This window comes from Schistocerca gregaria, chromosome X (assembly GCF_023897955.1).
Source record: "Schistocerca gregaria isolate iqSchGreg1 chromosome X, iqSchGreg1.2, whole genome shotgun sequence".
In the NCBI taxonomy this organism is placed as follows: domain Eukaryota; kingdom Metazoa; phylum Arthropoda; class Insecta; order Orthoptera; family Acrididae; genus Schistocerca; species Schistocerca gregaria.
In genome coordinates this window covers 195,269,339-195,285,711 of record NC_064931.1, presented here as the reverse complement: position 1 = coordinate 195,285,711, position 16,373 = coordinate 195,269,339, and the positions used below count along the sequence as shown (strand labels likewise).

The following is a 16,373-nucleotide window of genomic DNA, read 5'->3' as shown; positions in this document are numbered from 1 at the left end:
AGGAAACTGCTCGAGATCCGTGATGAAAGCAGAATAGTGTCACGATACATTCTACGATATTCTTTGCATCCGTATTAGCACATCATTGCAAGAGGAGTGCTATTAAGTCATAGATAGAAACTAGATGGCTTCCATTAATATTGAAGTACAGTTGAACTAGGCAACACGTACATTTGCAACAATTCCACATATCAAAGATAATTCCTTCTGTTATAAGATTAGCTAAAAATAAGTATGTTCCTATAATATTATTACCTTCTCTTCCCTTTTAACGTCGAGCTAAGAGCGCCTCTAGAATGAGTAATTGCTTATTCAGGCATTCCAATGCTTCAAGAGACAGAATGGTTTCCGTAGTAAGAAAAGGTGTTTCATTATCCAATTTCTCAGTGAAGTAACTGTCATCGCAGGAAAGTTGGACAGGAACGGAAATGATGAGCGAAAATGTTAATCACAGTAAACAGAGTATTTTCTTAGCTTGTATTTCTCCAAGCACACAAAGACTCTGTACAAATAATGCAGCAAGAAATAAAATCCATTTAATGCAATCACAGCTAGGAGGAGTCTCGGTGTACTAAGCACGAACTATGATGTTCGTCGAGATTAGACGGCATGTGCTTAGCGTCACATGGCGAAGTGGCTCTGAGCGCCAGTAGGCTTAGCGGCTTAGGGGTCGAACACAGCAGAGTTGCGGCGGGCGTGCACCATTGGCTCCGCCAAGCCCCGAGCGACCACTGTCGGGGTAAGACGGAAACTAGACATTCCGTTAACAACCTTGATAGGCCGCAAGATGGTACCGATACGTGATACAACATCCACCAATATTGTTTTTCCATCTTCGGTTCACATACGCTCCCACCAACAGAAAAGGGCGGAAAAGTCGTAAAAATTCATTAAACATTTGCGGGATGCATCACGTGCACTCCTTGCATAGAGTGGCTATCTATTTTCTGTTAGGAACCACGGTAGAGCAATCAACGGCTGCGTCTGGACGCCAAAACGAAAAGACGTAAACACAACTATGTGATCCAGTCTGTAAGACAAAGGACACGATTCTAAGACAAAAACGATTCAAATCACCATCCGAGCATTTAAATTTAGTTTTCCCGGACTTCACTTGAAACACTATAGATGGTTTCTTAAACAAGACCACTACAGATTTTTTTCCCATCATGATACTGTCTACAGTATGAAACAACTCTACCTACAAAATTTAGTGACATTTTTTCAGTATTTCGGTACGAGGACCCATGGTATCCTGTGGATCCTTGTGACAGAATAAAAATGTAACTATGACAGTTACTAGTATAAGATTTTCACTCTGCAGCGGAGTGTGCGCTGATATGAAACTTCCTGGCAGATTAAAACTGTGTGCGGGACCGAGACTCGAACTCGGGACCTTATCCTTTCGCGGGCAAGTGCTCTACTTGCCCGCGAAAGCCAAAGGTCCCGATTTCGAGTCTCGGTCCGGCACACAGTTTTAATCTGCCAGGAAGTTTCATGACAGTTGCTGTTCCTTACCCCAATGACAGTTGTTTCTAGGAAAACACCATTGCGATAGTGAAAACGCCTATAATGACCAGTCACGGGAAAGCATAGCACAACAGACACAGTAACGCAGCAAATGTACTGTGACGTAGCTGTCGTCTCTCCGGATACAGCTCAGCAAACCGTCGCTGTGCCGTTCTGCCATTGCATTCAGTAAACGCGTCCACGAAAATGCATGTCAGTCAACTCTTTACCGATGAACTTATCCGTACTGCTGCGTATCGCTCTTAACATACAACTAACACTGCCGCAAAAGCAAACCTGAGTCACAACTGAAAAGTATCGAATGCAAGCTTGAGGAAGAAGAGAAAGAAATGAGTGTTGCTATTATCAACGGCAAGTACCGTGAGTTAAAGGGACAAGTTTGCTTCCAAACAAGAAACACAACTCCTACCGTCGAAATTTGCACAGTAGTGCGATATTTTCAGTACAGTGAAAATACAGTTATAAATACCACAGAAGAAATCAAACTAAATGAAATTACCATATCACGAGCACTGGAGATTACGGGTCCTTTTAGGTTAAATATTCATAAAATATTCCTGAAAAACGTTAGAAATTTTGTCTGTGGATTTAAGATTCACTCTATACAAGGATCGTGACGTCAACGGATCGTGAAATTATGATCTCCCTGCCAGTGTCACATTGTTTCTAATTTGAGAAGACATCAAGTCCGACAGAATCATAATGAACAGAGTCTGTCTATGCAGAATATATCTGTTAATTTGCCGCTTGCTCTTTGGCTGTAAATGTACTCAAAAATGTTAATTTTAAACGGAACTCTTTCCTGGAAAATTAATGCAACAATAACAGAATCCTCCAGGTTTATGAAGGAAATAATATTAAACAACTCACAGATCTTCGCCTGTGGCATTGTAAACATAGAGGCTTATATTATGTATTAATATCTTGCTTTCAAGTTCCTGGTAACTGGGAGATACTGACTGCTTCCAAATCGACTGAAATTATAGACTTCGGAGAGGGGAGCTTCCTTAAATGAGACGGGCTAGGTTTAGGAAAATAATGAAAAACTTAAATTTGCCTGACTAGACGGGGATCTGAACGTTTAAAGAGGGGTTACGACCCAAAATTTGATATCGAAAGCAAAATTGACATTACGTGTGGACTGTTTCGCACCTAAAAAATCGCTAGTGTTCCTTTATATGCAACGTCCAGTCGTATGATGCCCACAGCTGACTGCTGATAGCTTCGCCGATGAAATGCGTTTCTATCGCAGAGTGATCAAAATCCCTTGGGCAGGCAACACGCCCAGTCAAGGAGTAACACGCCGCCCCGGGAAATCATGCGGAAATAATACTAAGGACGACACCGCATTTACTGAAATGAAGAGTGGTCTCTCTCATTCCGTTCTCGGCAGCAAGGCAGAAGATGAAAGTGGAAGAAGAAGGAGAGGTGAGCGTCTCATTGGGAGCAGAGTGCCACAGGTTGACCGCTACTTACGACGTTGCCATGTTCATACGACGAACACTCAACTGAGGTAATTCCTCTCAGATGGTTTCTGATTTCTTACGACGAATTCGCACCTGGACAGAGAGCATGAGTACCTTTTTGTGTACATACATCGCGTACCTTTACGGTGGAGAAAGGAGCGTACAAAAAATGAAGCACACCGTAAAATTAAGAAGTCGCTAAATTGGATTTACATATTGACAACCTGTCGATTTAATATTGGGAGCGGCAACAGTTCTACATTCGAATACTGTGATATATGTCTTGAGTAACGACAAAAACATTCGAACTCTGGTCAGGACTCCATGTTGGTTGTTTTCATATAACGCCTGTTCTTCATCAGTGGCTCGTTAAAGAGCAATTTGTTCGGTCTACCGTCATGTTCACATCTTCAACACTTCTTATAAAGAAACGTTCTATATATCTGTGTATTGTAATACGTCCGTGTAATCACCCTTTGCTTTTCAGTCCAAATTATCTGCTCCTGGACATATGGCAGCATCCTATAGTGGTCCCATTTGAAGTATGGGGGCGACGAGGCAGGGTGATTCGTAAATATGTTGCCAAAAGCGAACACCAAGAGGAAATAAAAGCTCTTTCTTTACAAACGCCACGCACTGTTTTTCATTTTACGTCGGTGTGCAAATATTTTCAATGCAATGCAGTCACAAACGTACTTGGAGCAATAAATCAAAGAACTCTCCACCTAGTTACTAGAGACAATGGATTCTATACACCTAAACGTCCAGCAAAAATAAAACTGATAGGCTCTCAACATTTGTTGGCAGAGTTCGGGCACAGACTGTATCTTTAGCTGCGATCTCAGTGTCTGTTTCTCCAGATTCGTTAAACCTTAGAGGAGCGAACGAATTATGTACCAACAAGACAAGAAAACATTGGTGTTAAGATTTAATATCCTTTTCCTAACCTACAAACTTTCGTGATGTAAACGACCACCGCTCTCGTGTATTTTATTCTGGAGACGCCAATTGCTGTCCATCTACACACACCAGAGTGTTGCGGAGAAAGATTAAGAACCTTTGGTAGCCAGTGAACCTATCGTAAAATGAAAGAAGGAAAAGTATGTTCATCGTACCGTCGACGACGAGGTCATTAGAGACGAAGCACAAAGTCGGCTGAACACAAATGAGGAAGAAAATCGATCGTGTTCTTTTGAAGGAATGTCTCCCAGAAATGAACTGAAGCGATCTAGGAAAAAGCGATCAAGAAAATCGACATCAAGACAATCGGAGAAGATTGGAATCCTAGTGCTCCCAAATGCCAGAGAAGTATCTTCAGCAATGCCCCAGCTCTGCTTGAGCCGTGGATCATAGTCGTAGAAATGTATCCAAAATGAATGGGTGGTTGGTGGTTAAGGGACTAAACAGTGGGTTCATCCAGCCTTCGGTCGAGAGATGGCTCATCTGGAGTCAGTGACGTACGACGGAAATCTGACAGAAATGGTTCAAATGGCTCTGAGCACTATGGGACTTAACATCTGAGGTCATCAGTCCCCTACACTTAGAACTAATTAAACCTAACTAACCTAAGGACATCACACACATCCATGCCCGAGGCAGGATTCGAACCTGCGACCGTAGCAGTCGCGCGGTTCCGGAATGAAGCGCCGAGAACAGCTCCTCCACCGAGGCCGGAAAATCTGACAGAATTATGAAAGTACGTAGCAGTGGTAAAATCGAGGCACTGAAAGCAATATTGATGCCAGAGCTGAGAAATAATTTAAGGAGAAGTAAAAGTATATGGGTCGGGTAGGTACATTTGAGAGACCAGACGAGGTGTTTCCCCGGACCATCTGTGGGGAGAGAAATCACCCGCGAATCAGGACCCCCGTCAACCCGATTAAGTGCGAAGATAGTTACACAGTAAACAAGGCCATATAGCTGGGAGATTTGAAACAGCTAAAGTGACAAGGCTAAAAGCGTGATGGATATCAGTTGGGCCGAGATGTAGGAGGAAATTAGTTTTTAACTTCCCGTCGCCAATGAGGTCATTAGAGACGGAACACAGGTTTGGATTAGGGAAGGATGGAGAAACAAAAGCGGCCGTGCCCTTTTCAGGGAACCATAGCGGAATTTGCTTTAAGCGATTTAGGGGAGTCACAGAAAACTTGAATCAGGATGGCCGGAAGCAGATTTAAACCATCATTCTCCCGAAAGCGACTCCAGTGTGCAAATCACTGAGCTATCCCTCTCGGTAGTTGTACCGAAAATAAGAAAACAAGGTGAGAAACATTATTAAGTGAGTAGGTGGGTGGAGCAAGACATGAGTCTCCTGAAGTTATGCATGTGACGGGGCCCGCCCCTCTCATAGCCGATCAATCCCTAAATTTAGTTTACCAAAAATGTGATGTAAAATGATGGACAAAGTGGGAGTAGTCAAAACCGATGGGGTACCATCGGACTGTGCTGTCAACACGGAATTTATCTGTCTTAGAGAGTAAGCAGGAGAAAAATTGTAGTCAGAGTGTGAAACTTCTTTATTTAAATATTTAAATGTGTGTGTCTGTACTTAAATTGCTGAATGACTGGGAAGATGAAACTTCTACGTTATTTGATTCTGAAACAGCTGAGTAAAACAGAACGTACTGAGCCTACTTTCCCTTTACTTTTTCTTATCATGTCCACACTGACCCACAATATTCTAGCGCAACGCAATCTGACTGCTCATAAAAATTGCAATCTGACTTCATATAATTAATACAAAAGCATGGCCCTGAATAAGAAGCAATCCTGACAATAACCTATACATTTCATGAAGCACTTACCTCACAAAAATCTTCATTACCCGAACTACCGCAATACAGCGAGTGTTAATACTGCCAGCTAAATAAAAGATTCTAACTACTAAAGCCACTTACTACTAATAGGCATGTGGTTAGCATAAGAAAGATTTTGTTGCAAACCAAATAATGTATTTTTTACCTTAATAATGTGCCATCCGGCTCCAACACGAATATAAATCGTCATTGACATCCAGTACAAACATATATATACATGAATAATTTTCGATCTCCAAGTCGGATACTTGATCGTTAGCATACGCTAACACCTCAGACCTCTACCCTCCATCAACGCTATCGTCTCATCACTGCTGGCTGTTCACCTCCAACTGCCCAACAGTACTTCCATCACTGCTGGCGACTAACATACAACTGCCCAACACTACTGGCGATTAACTTCCAACAACGAGTCCAACCAGCCACATAGTCTCTCACAAAGAAAGCGCAGTCAGAGATCCAATGCAAAGCGCTCCACAGCGCTGCCAACACAGAAGCAGCCCACTTACAAGTGTAACAGGGCACCACGAGAAAAGAAGTAATGTAATGGCTTGGGAACCCATGCCCACCACGTACATACAAAACAGCTCGATGATGAGTTAAGACGTTTGTGTTAAGAAAATAACAGACGACCGGTCGATCGCAGTACACTATACATTTACGGAAGTACGAAAATGTCTAACAAATTGAGTGAGGTTTTCACGTTAATAATCTGTTCCACGCCGCGAGCACAAGATAACTTTTACACGGCAATTAATAACAGCTATTAGTACACTTCCTAACTAGAAGCCACTATTGGTATGTAGAGTTCTTTTGTATCATGATTATCAGTAAACAGCCTAGAACCGCTCGGCCACAGCGGAAGTGCAGTGTAGGGGAGTACGAAGTAAAGGATGGTGTAAGACAGTAATCCAGTAACTTATTTAGAAAGCGCATAGGTACTGACAAAGGAAAATTCGTAGGCGGTGGAAAGCGCGTGTATACGAGCTTTCTGTGCGAGCTAGCGTACCTGTCATACGCTCTTCATCTTGAGCGGCTTTGCAGGAGAGGTAAAGCGAGAAACGTCTTCGTCGCGGATTTCTCGCCCACACTTTAACAGAGCGCGACGCTGAAGCGGACCCGTAAAAGCGACGCCAGACAGTCTCTTTCTTTTATCCAGTACCACGAACAACAAACCGACAAGCGGATGCAGATATAGAAAATGCGCCAACTTAACACAATAAGCTTCTGCGAATTCTCAATTTCCCCGAATAACCATTGTAAGAAAGAGACAGTTTACAGCAATAAAAAAGACACGATGAAGAGATAGAAAGTTTTCTTGGCTTCTTTAAGAACGTTACAACGATAAATTTTTACTGAAAACATTATATACATTTTATTTTTTCGTAATACGACAGATAGAAAACATTTAACCGTGAAATTGTAGTCTTTATAAGGACTCCAATTGAGCCTAGGACTGTTTAGTAATTTCTGCCGGAAAACCCCTCAATATTCCAGGTGAGGTATCAACCTATATAATTCTCCAACAGAAACACTTTTTTCGAATTCGCACGTGAAAGAACACCAGTAGATGTGCTAGTCAAGAGTCGCATAATTACACTTTGTGTTTCTGAGATGGCTTTGCCGATATTTCCTACACTCATGGTTCATCATGCCGTGGATTTCGGTGAATGACGTTGCTCACACATTGCGGAATCTTTCATCTTGTCGGAGTGAACACTGTCGCTCAACACTAACGTCACCTTGAGTTTCATTAATAGGGTTGTATCTGATTTATTACTGACGTATCAAAGTAAACGAAGTGGCTCTTCATTACTGTGTCATTTAGCTTCTACTTTGTAAATATCACTTAAGAAGAAATAACTGTTATTCGGGGGCAGTCGGGAAAATAACTTCCGTTCGCAGAACAAACGGGAAAGAACATGCGTAGGGAACTTCGGTCGGTACACGTTAGGTATCATGAGAGGTATTGATCGCTGTGACGTCGTGTGCCGTGTGACAGATTTGGACATTTGGACAGACCATTGCAATCTCATATTTCGTCCACTGTTAAGCACGCACAGTGGCTCGTTTTCTTTGAGGAGAGGGGGAGAGAGAGAGAGAGAGAGAGAGAGAGAGAGAGAGAGAGAGAGAGAGAGAGAGAGAGAGATTATCTGCAGATAATTACCTTCAAATTTCTGAAATTTATATAGAGAACTTTGAGACTGATAGTCTGTCAGACAAAGTTGCTGCATGTTTCAGAACAGACGAAGTTTGTGTTCGCGACGAGGCCGTGATGAACTTATGTTAAACGTAAGGCGATAGAGAAAATCAATGACAGAGTATTGTAGAATTATCGGACAGATTTCCTCATGCTTCACAAACAGTTTTGTATGACTCGACAACTAACACAAAAGAAACTTACAAATTTTGTTCTCGTTGTGTGTCCAAATATTACTGCGAGATCCACGTTCCTTCCACTGTGCGGAGAAAAAACGTGGTCTTTACGATCTAATTGTTACAGTTGGTGAGGCGTGTAAATACTCATGTGAACGTCAAGATAAATTTGGAGTCTTCGAAGTGGGCTCACATCAGTTCAACTCAGAAAACTGGATAGTGTCACGGGACGTTTTCTTCGAAAGAGGATTTTTTGCTTTTGGGGATGGGGGAAGAGGCGACCCTAGGAGAGAGACATTGATGGTTTAGTAAATAGAGCGAGTTACTACGGACAGTTCAGTTTACTATTATAGAAGCTACGAAGAACTACTCGAAACACATAACGTGAAATTTTCCAGCGTGGTTTTATTGCAAAGATGCCAGTTCAGCAATGTCGGTTGCTGGCCATCTGTTTGGGGGAAGCAGAGGGCTGTCCGTGTCTGGCCTTCAGGAGAAACTCTGCTGAACTCTTCTCGATGTTTTGACGGTACAGTATATGCTTAAGAAATTTGTTAAACCTGTCTCACAATTACTGTCCTGAACGTTCCTGACCATGTGTATTTTGAATTTCTGTATAAGGCATTCTGACGGTCTACTGGCAAAGTGATAAAATGAGGTGGAAGGCAGTTGACGGGTAACACAGCGCATTGACTTTATTCAAGACCTGAGATCGGAAATGAGACTCACTACCCAGACTGTGACCTTAGGGAGGTTTAAGCCAGTGCTCCAGTGGTGGCTTCTGCCGAGGTGGTGGATATTTGTAATACACTCCTGGAAATTGAAATAAGAACACCGTGAATTCATTGTCCCAGGAAGGGGAAACTTTATTGACACATTCCTGGGGTCAGATACATCACATGATCACACTGACAGAACCACAGGCACATAGACACAGGCAACAGAGCATGCACAATGTCGGCACTAGTACAGTGTATATCCACCTTACGCAGCAATGCAGGCTGCTATCCTCCCATGGAGACGATCGTAGAGATGCTGGATGTAGTCCTGTGGAACGGCTTGCCATGTCATTTCCACCTGGTGCCTCAGTTGGACCAGCGTTCGTGCTGGACGTGCAGACCGCGTGAGACGACGCTTCATCCAGTCCCAAACATGCTCAATGGGGGACAGATCCGGAGATCTTGCTGGCCAGGGTAGTTGACTTACACCTTCTAGAGCACGTTGGGTGGCACGGGATACATGCGGACGTGCATTGTCCTGTTGGAACAGCAAGTTCCCTTGCCGGTCTAGGAATGGTAGAACGATGGGTTCGATGACGGTTTGAATGTACCGTGCACTATTCAGTGTCCCCTCGACGATCACCAGAGGTGTACGGCCAGTGTAGGAGATCGCTCCCCACACCATGATGCCGGGTGTTGGCCCTGTGTGCCTCGGTCGTATGCAGTCCTGATTGTGGCGCTCACCTGCACGGCGCCAAACACGCATACGACCATCATTGGCACCAAGGCAGAAGCGACTCTCATCGCTGAAGACGACACGTCTCCATTCGTCCCTCCATTCACGCCTGTCGCGACACCACTGGAGGCGGGCTGCACGATGTTGGGGCGTGAGCGGAAGACGGCCTAACGGTGTGCGGGACCGTTGCCCAGCTTCATGGAGACGGTTGCGAATGGTCCTCGCCGATACCCCAGGAGCAACAGTGTCCCTAATTTGCTGGGAAGTGGCGGTGCGGTCCCCTACGGCACTGCGTAGGATCCTACGGTCTTGGCGTGCATCCGTGCGTCGCTGCGGTCCGGTCCCAGGTCGACGGGCACGTGCACCTTCCGCCGACCACTGGCGACAACATCGATGTACTGTGGAGACCTCACGCCCCACATGTTGAGCAATTCGGCGGTACGTCCACCCGGCCTCCCGCATGCCCACTATACGCCCTCGCTCAAAGTCCGTCAACTGCACATACGGTTCACGTCCACGCTGTCGCGGCATGCTACCAGTGTTAAAGACTGCGATGGAGCTCCGTATGCCACGGCAAACTGGCTGACACTGACGGCGGCGGTGCACAAATGCTGCGCAGCTAGCGCCATTCGACGGCCAACACCGCGGTTCCTGGTGTGTCCGCTGTGCCGTGCGTGTGATCATTGCTTGTACAGCCCTCTCGCAGTGTCCGGAGCAAGTATGGTGGGTCTGACACAACGTTGTCAATGTGTTCTTTTTTCCGTTTCCAGGAGTGTATATTCGTAAAAGTAAACTGGAACATTGCATCCATCACTGTCAACAACAGGCTACAATCGAAATTGCTGATGGGACGTTGGTTGGGAGATACGCACCTGTCAATGTGCTGTTATGTTCCAACATAGTGGTCCATACTATGTTATTTCATATAACGGCGTGTAAGCTGTTTGGCTTTGGTGAAGACCCAGCGCCCTCGATGGAGAGATGACTGACTGCAGAAGACTGCTGTGATGGTAACACAATCATCTTCAGTAGCTGCAGAAAGGAGACGCGGCTCGTGACATACCCGAAGCTGATGGTCGAGTGAACTCTGTATTTAGGTTGAAGGTTTTGATCAGACATGTATAGTCACAAACACACTGTGGGAGGTGATCGTTGCTGTTTCATGTGCTACTCCAGAGGCTGTCATTGTAGGTCTATTAGGACTGCTAGGAAGAAGTTTTCAACTTGCCTACAGACCTGTGGGGAAAAACCAAAGACTACAGGTGGCTCATTGGTACATGAGACTGGGAGTCCATATTGACATGGTGTGCCATGAAAAAAATGAGATTTTATGCTGGTAGTTAATCACAAAAAGAGCCGAATGCTCTAAGCGGTGGCTGTTGTGTTCGGGATTCAGTGGTCAAGGTGAAGATCATCAGAAGGGCTTTAAGGCCAGTGATAAAATTCAGATAAATTGGTGGAAAGATATTCGGGGAAATTTTCCATGTGAAAACGATATAGAAGCCTTCCTTCTCTATTTGTGAATAATAATATTGGGAAAGTGACAGTATTTTTGATACGAGAGTGATTGGGTTCTAGGTTTCATTCGATACACGACAAGCTCACACTGGGAAGTGTCATTTGTGTCAAAGGAGGGGAGCGGGGGTTCGAGGATGGAACAGGTGAGGACATGTGCTTTGATTTAGTAACCCTTGAGGGAATCAAAGGTACGATTAAACTCATTCACGTGTCCACTCTCAATGAAATATAAGATGAGCTTTTTAGAGAAAAGTGTAATTATAAAATGCTTTTCACCCTCATCCTTCAATAATTTTCCTCTGTGTGGGAATTCTTCCAAAATTCGCCCTGAAAATTTACAGGGGATACAAAGAGGAACTGTGCTTTCGTTAAATCAGAGGGTCGTCCGTCAATAGCGTATAGTTTGACAGGAAAGGGCCGAAAAGTATCTGCACTATGTTAAAGCAACTTATCTGGTCGTTTTTCCCTGTAGCTCATCGGGTAAGTTTGATTTGATTCATTTCCGTGTGGACCATTGTTTTCCATCGCTCAGTTTTTAGAGCTTTCGAGTGATCCACCTATTTTGAGGTACATGTGGGATGCATGTTTCAGGTATTGAATAAATTGTGTACCTGTGGTCTGTTTGAAGATAAAGATAAGCTTTCAGGTTAGGGATTTCGACAAGTTTATGTATGGATGGTTCAGCTGTTTTTATGTCATTGTGTGTGTGTTTTTTACAGTTAATTACATACAACTGTACACTATTTTAGAGGATTTTTTACCTGCTTTACAAAATTTAACGCAAGTCGTCTTGGGTTACTTTATTACGAATGGTGAAGATCCTCTATCAGATGCTCACTAAAATATGTTGTGGTCATCATCATCAAAAGCACACGCGAAAGCATTTTTTGAGCAGTGATCACTGAGTTTCATCAAAATAGAAGAAAGGCAGTAAGTCGTACAGATCAGAATGTGTTCATGTTCATTAACAATACGAATTCATGAGTGATGTCAGAACTAAATGCTGCTAAAATTTCTAAAATTAATTAAAACCAATTCAAAAAGAGAACAGAACGTTACTTAACTATCTGAAGTCATCCTCACGCCGTTGATTTCATTGAACAAAAATTCTGTAACGAATGGGGTAAAAGGGGGAACCTAGGGAAAAAAAAACTTCAGTCACAACCGGCCACCGAAAGTCTCCAGAATGTTGAAACATGTAAAACAATGAAGAGGCGAAGGGAAATAAGTTTTTTTTGTGTTTTTGGCATTACTTACATAAAATCTATTATAACAGTTTTCACCAGATGTAGGAACATTAAATGATCCGAAAATAAAATATTGTTGATTTAGCAACTATTGTGCGATTTCTTCATTGTAAAAAATTTACTCTCTCTCTCTCTCTCTCTCTCTCTCTCTCTCTCTCTCTCTCTCTCTCTCTCTCTCTCTCTCTGTGTGTGTGTGTGTGTGTGTGTGTGTGTGTGTGTGTGTGTATTACGTTGTCAGAAAAGGCAAACATGATTGTCATTATCAGTTTCGGATAGTATGTATAGTGCGTCAGCAACGCAACGTCACTAGAAATTCTAACATAATTTACCATAATGGAACCTGGAACAATATTTTCACAGAAGGCGGCTGCTTTTGAAGAAGTGCTGTATGGATACCCGCACATTGGTCATGGTGTTGACAAAGAGCATCAGTGCGCATCTTATTTTTCACTACAAAGTTTATTTCAGTCAATGCTCGTATAAACCGTTGAATGTCCATACTGGTTGAAAAGAAATTGTCATTATGAGTTGCCTATGAAAAAATTAACACTGAGGTGAAGAACAACAACATTACATTAATAAATTAAATAAAAATGTCACTACACTATATAAAGGTTTCAAGGGAGGCAATAAAAACTTCTTAGCCGATGGCAGAGCCAACTCATGGTTTGAATCAACATTTCCACGAATCTGTTACTACAGAATTGACTGGAGCTGGCCATTTGAAGTCCTTGTACTGGGTGTACCACGAGGAATGGTCAACATTCAGGCATATGACAGGAACAGCCATTCGAGGCAAAAAAGCCTAGTAAACATGGTCTCTGAATGAATACTTTAAGAGCTATGAGCACCTCTTCATCTTCAAAACTGTAAAGAAGAAGTCTTCTACCGCAAGCTCTTTTCTTTCCATGTTTTGAGGCTGTAATATGGGTAAAAGAAAGAAAATCACATTAACATGGGCACAGAGCACTATTTCATCATCGCTACTGTGAAATACATCTTTTCTAGTGAAAAAGTGCACAGGGCACTTAAGGTATGCGTTTCACAGCCAATGTTTACTAGAAATGTTTTTGTTTGTTTCGGTAGATAGTTTCCCTAAATATCGAAAGCAAAGAGATTGCAGCAAAAATAGGTTTCACAGTATGGGAGATGACGTGGTGCTCATAGCTCTTAAAGAGGCTGAAGTTCATGAAAAAGACACACTGTTTGAGGGATGCACCAAACCCACAATTTTAAATATACGGCAATGAAATTTTATATAATACTTTAAATGAAATTAATACATTTACTGTTCACTTCCTTTTATTATATACATGTAACTTTTTTATGGGACTTAAAAATTTTATTTTGGAACATGGATATATGTATCGTTTTCTCAGAATCTGTTCTAGAGATAACTACAAAATTTTCTCTGTTTAATCTCTTTGCATATAATAAGCTTCTCGGGTAAGGTTTCTTGAATATATCGAGCAGGAGAATTTTAATAATTTTAATTATGATTCTGCAAGTATAATAGTGAATTCATGCAGAATTCCGTGCACTTAGCTCCATATCTCAGCTTACACCCAGGATCTCAAAATTTACTCTTAAGGAAACATTTACTGGGTCTACAGTGGTAAGTGTGCAAAATTTAATAATTTTAGGATTCACAGATTCTAAGAACAAGGTGCATAAACTCTGAAAACCATAATTTTCAGGAAATACAATTTAAAGCTCAACCTCACGTTTTCCTTGTGTCACCTCTTCAGAAGGCCCAAGGTTTGGACTCATGGTCCTCTCTCTCTTCAAGGCATCTTTTCGGGTTTCTTATTTTTTGCCTTCTCTCTTTTACGAGGTCTTCAACTAATTTTTCAGCGGCAGAAAGGCGCTGTAAATTATGTTTCTGAACATGTATTGAGTGAAATTTCTTATCATAAATGCCATTCTCCCATTTCTTTTAATACATTCTTCCTCCCTACGTTCCCATCATTACATGCCTGAACTGCATCATAGGTTGCAATTCCTACGACCGTGCAGATAAAAATGTGGGTTTCGGGTATTGTTTCCATATGAGTGGATTTAGAGACTCATTTGGAATCTGAGTTTTGCTACGAACACACTTTTTTAGAAATACAGCATCATTCAGAAACTGTAAGTGGGCTTGACACTATCCACGAAACAGTTCGGAAGCCTCTCCTTGTGAATGTAGGGGTTGTTATCCCTCTGAGTCTGCAGATATTGAAGCGTTGCTTAAACGTAGATGTGGCAGGAAGGTCGCGTCACATATTTAATTATTTTTCTGGCAGTTCGGATGCGATTTCATAATTGGAACGTTGGGAACTTACTGTCCATGAGTTCTAGTAATAAATCAAAAGTAACTGAAAATTGACTATTTTGGTCACTTTCATGAACGTCCCCTCTTGCGGTTTTTATTTTTTTAGAGCCGATGTTTACTGTACGATCTTTTTCGTGTTTGGGTCCATGTTATAGCCTCCCAAAATATGAAAACCAAGCAGCTTGCAGTAGAAAAGAGTTGCTTCACAGTATGGAAGATGAAGTAGTGGTCATGGCTCTGAAGGTATGCATTGTAGAGCTCATGTTTACTAGAGGCTTTACTTCGAACGATCGTCCCTGTCATGTCTCTGAATACGGAAAATATCTTCTGTTGCACGCTGTGTAGCCAGAGGTGGCTAAGAACGCTATTACAGCTGGGTCTGTGCACACGGTTTGAAATTAAATTAACGTAAAATAGTACGTAAGCGTGCTGTCCAATGATGTAGATCAGTGAATTGTGATTTGATAACTACTAAAATGTATTTTAAAAAAGATTTTCTTAGATTGTGATTATTCTAACATTGTAAGAATGTTAATGTAAATCATGGATATACAGTATGTCATTTAGCGCATAGGGGCGTCTTTACTGCGTTTCCTAGCGAAACTAGAGGTATCGGCTGGATGACCTGTTGGGTGACATACGGGGTGTTCCACAAATCTTATTACACACTTCTAAAGGTTGTAGAAGGGACTTAGTAGATCAAGTTATACATAGGAACACATGTCCGAAAACGGCATCCAACGACGCTACAGAGCGTCGAAGTTATAGGCGCCGACGCCTGTAAATGTGTGTACATACACGGTGATTCTTTGATGATGTCACAAATTTTCTAGGATGATGGAGAAGAACAAATGTATCAGTTTGAGGTTGGGGTCCCTGTCCCGGACACGAACGAGTCGAAAGCTATAAGCGAAAATCGTTCTGATACCTCTGACAGTGGAATATAACTGTTACTGTTGTTAAGATTATGGGGTAGGCAACTTTTAAAGGTGGTAGTATGGACCAAAACAAGGAAAAAAGTGTCCAGTAAATATGGACTCTAAAATGCATGCATTAGGAACTATGACATATTACCACCTCTGAAAGTTGCCTACCCTACAATCTTAGCAACAACAGTACCGGTACACGTATTTCAATATCAGAACTATCAGAACGATTTTCGCTTATAACTTTCAACTCCTTCGTTTTTAGTACAGGGGCAGTTACCTATTATTGATACATTTATCCTTTCCCAACATTGACAGTCTTTAATATAACCACGGAATTATCCAGTATATAGGGTGTTACAAAAAGGTACGGCCAAACATTCAGGATACATTGCTCACACACAAAGAAAGAAAATATGTTATGTGGACATGTGTCCGGAAACGCTTACTTTCCATGTTAGAGCTCATTTTATAACTTCTCTTCAAATCACATTAATCATGGAATGGAAACACACAGCAACAGAACGTACCAGCGTGACTTCACTTTGTTACAGGAAAAGGTTCAAAATGTCCTCCGTTAGCGAGGATACATGCATCCACCCTCCGTCGCATGGAATCCGTGATGCGCTGATGCAGCCCTGGAGAATGGCGTATTGTATCACAGCACGAAGAGTCTCTACATTTGGTACCGGGGTTGCGTAGACGAGAGCTTTCAAATGCTCCCATAA

General features: G+C 42.4%; 1 protein-coding gene across 1 annotated transcript in view; it reads right to left on the bottom strand.

Moving 5' to 3' along the window:
- LOC126297841 (cAMP-specific 3',5'-cyclic phosphodiesterase-like) overlaps nucleotides 1-16,373 on the bottom strand; it is a 1,751,676-nt gene that overhangs the window by 1,670,253 nt on the left and 65,050 nt on the right. The gene's annotated exons all lie outside the window — the stretch shown is intronic.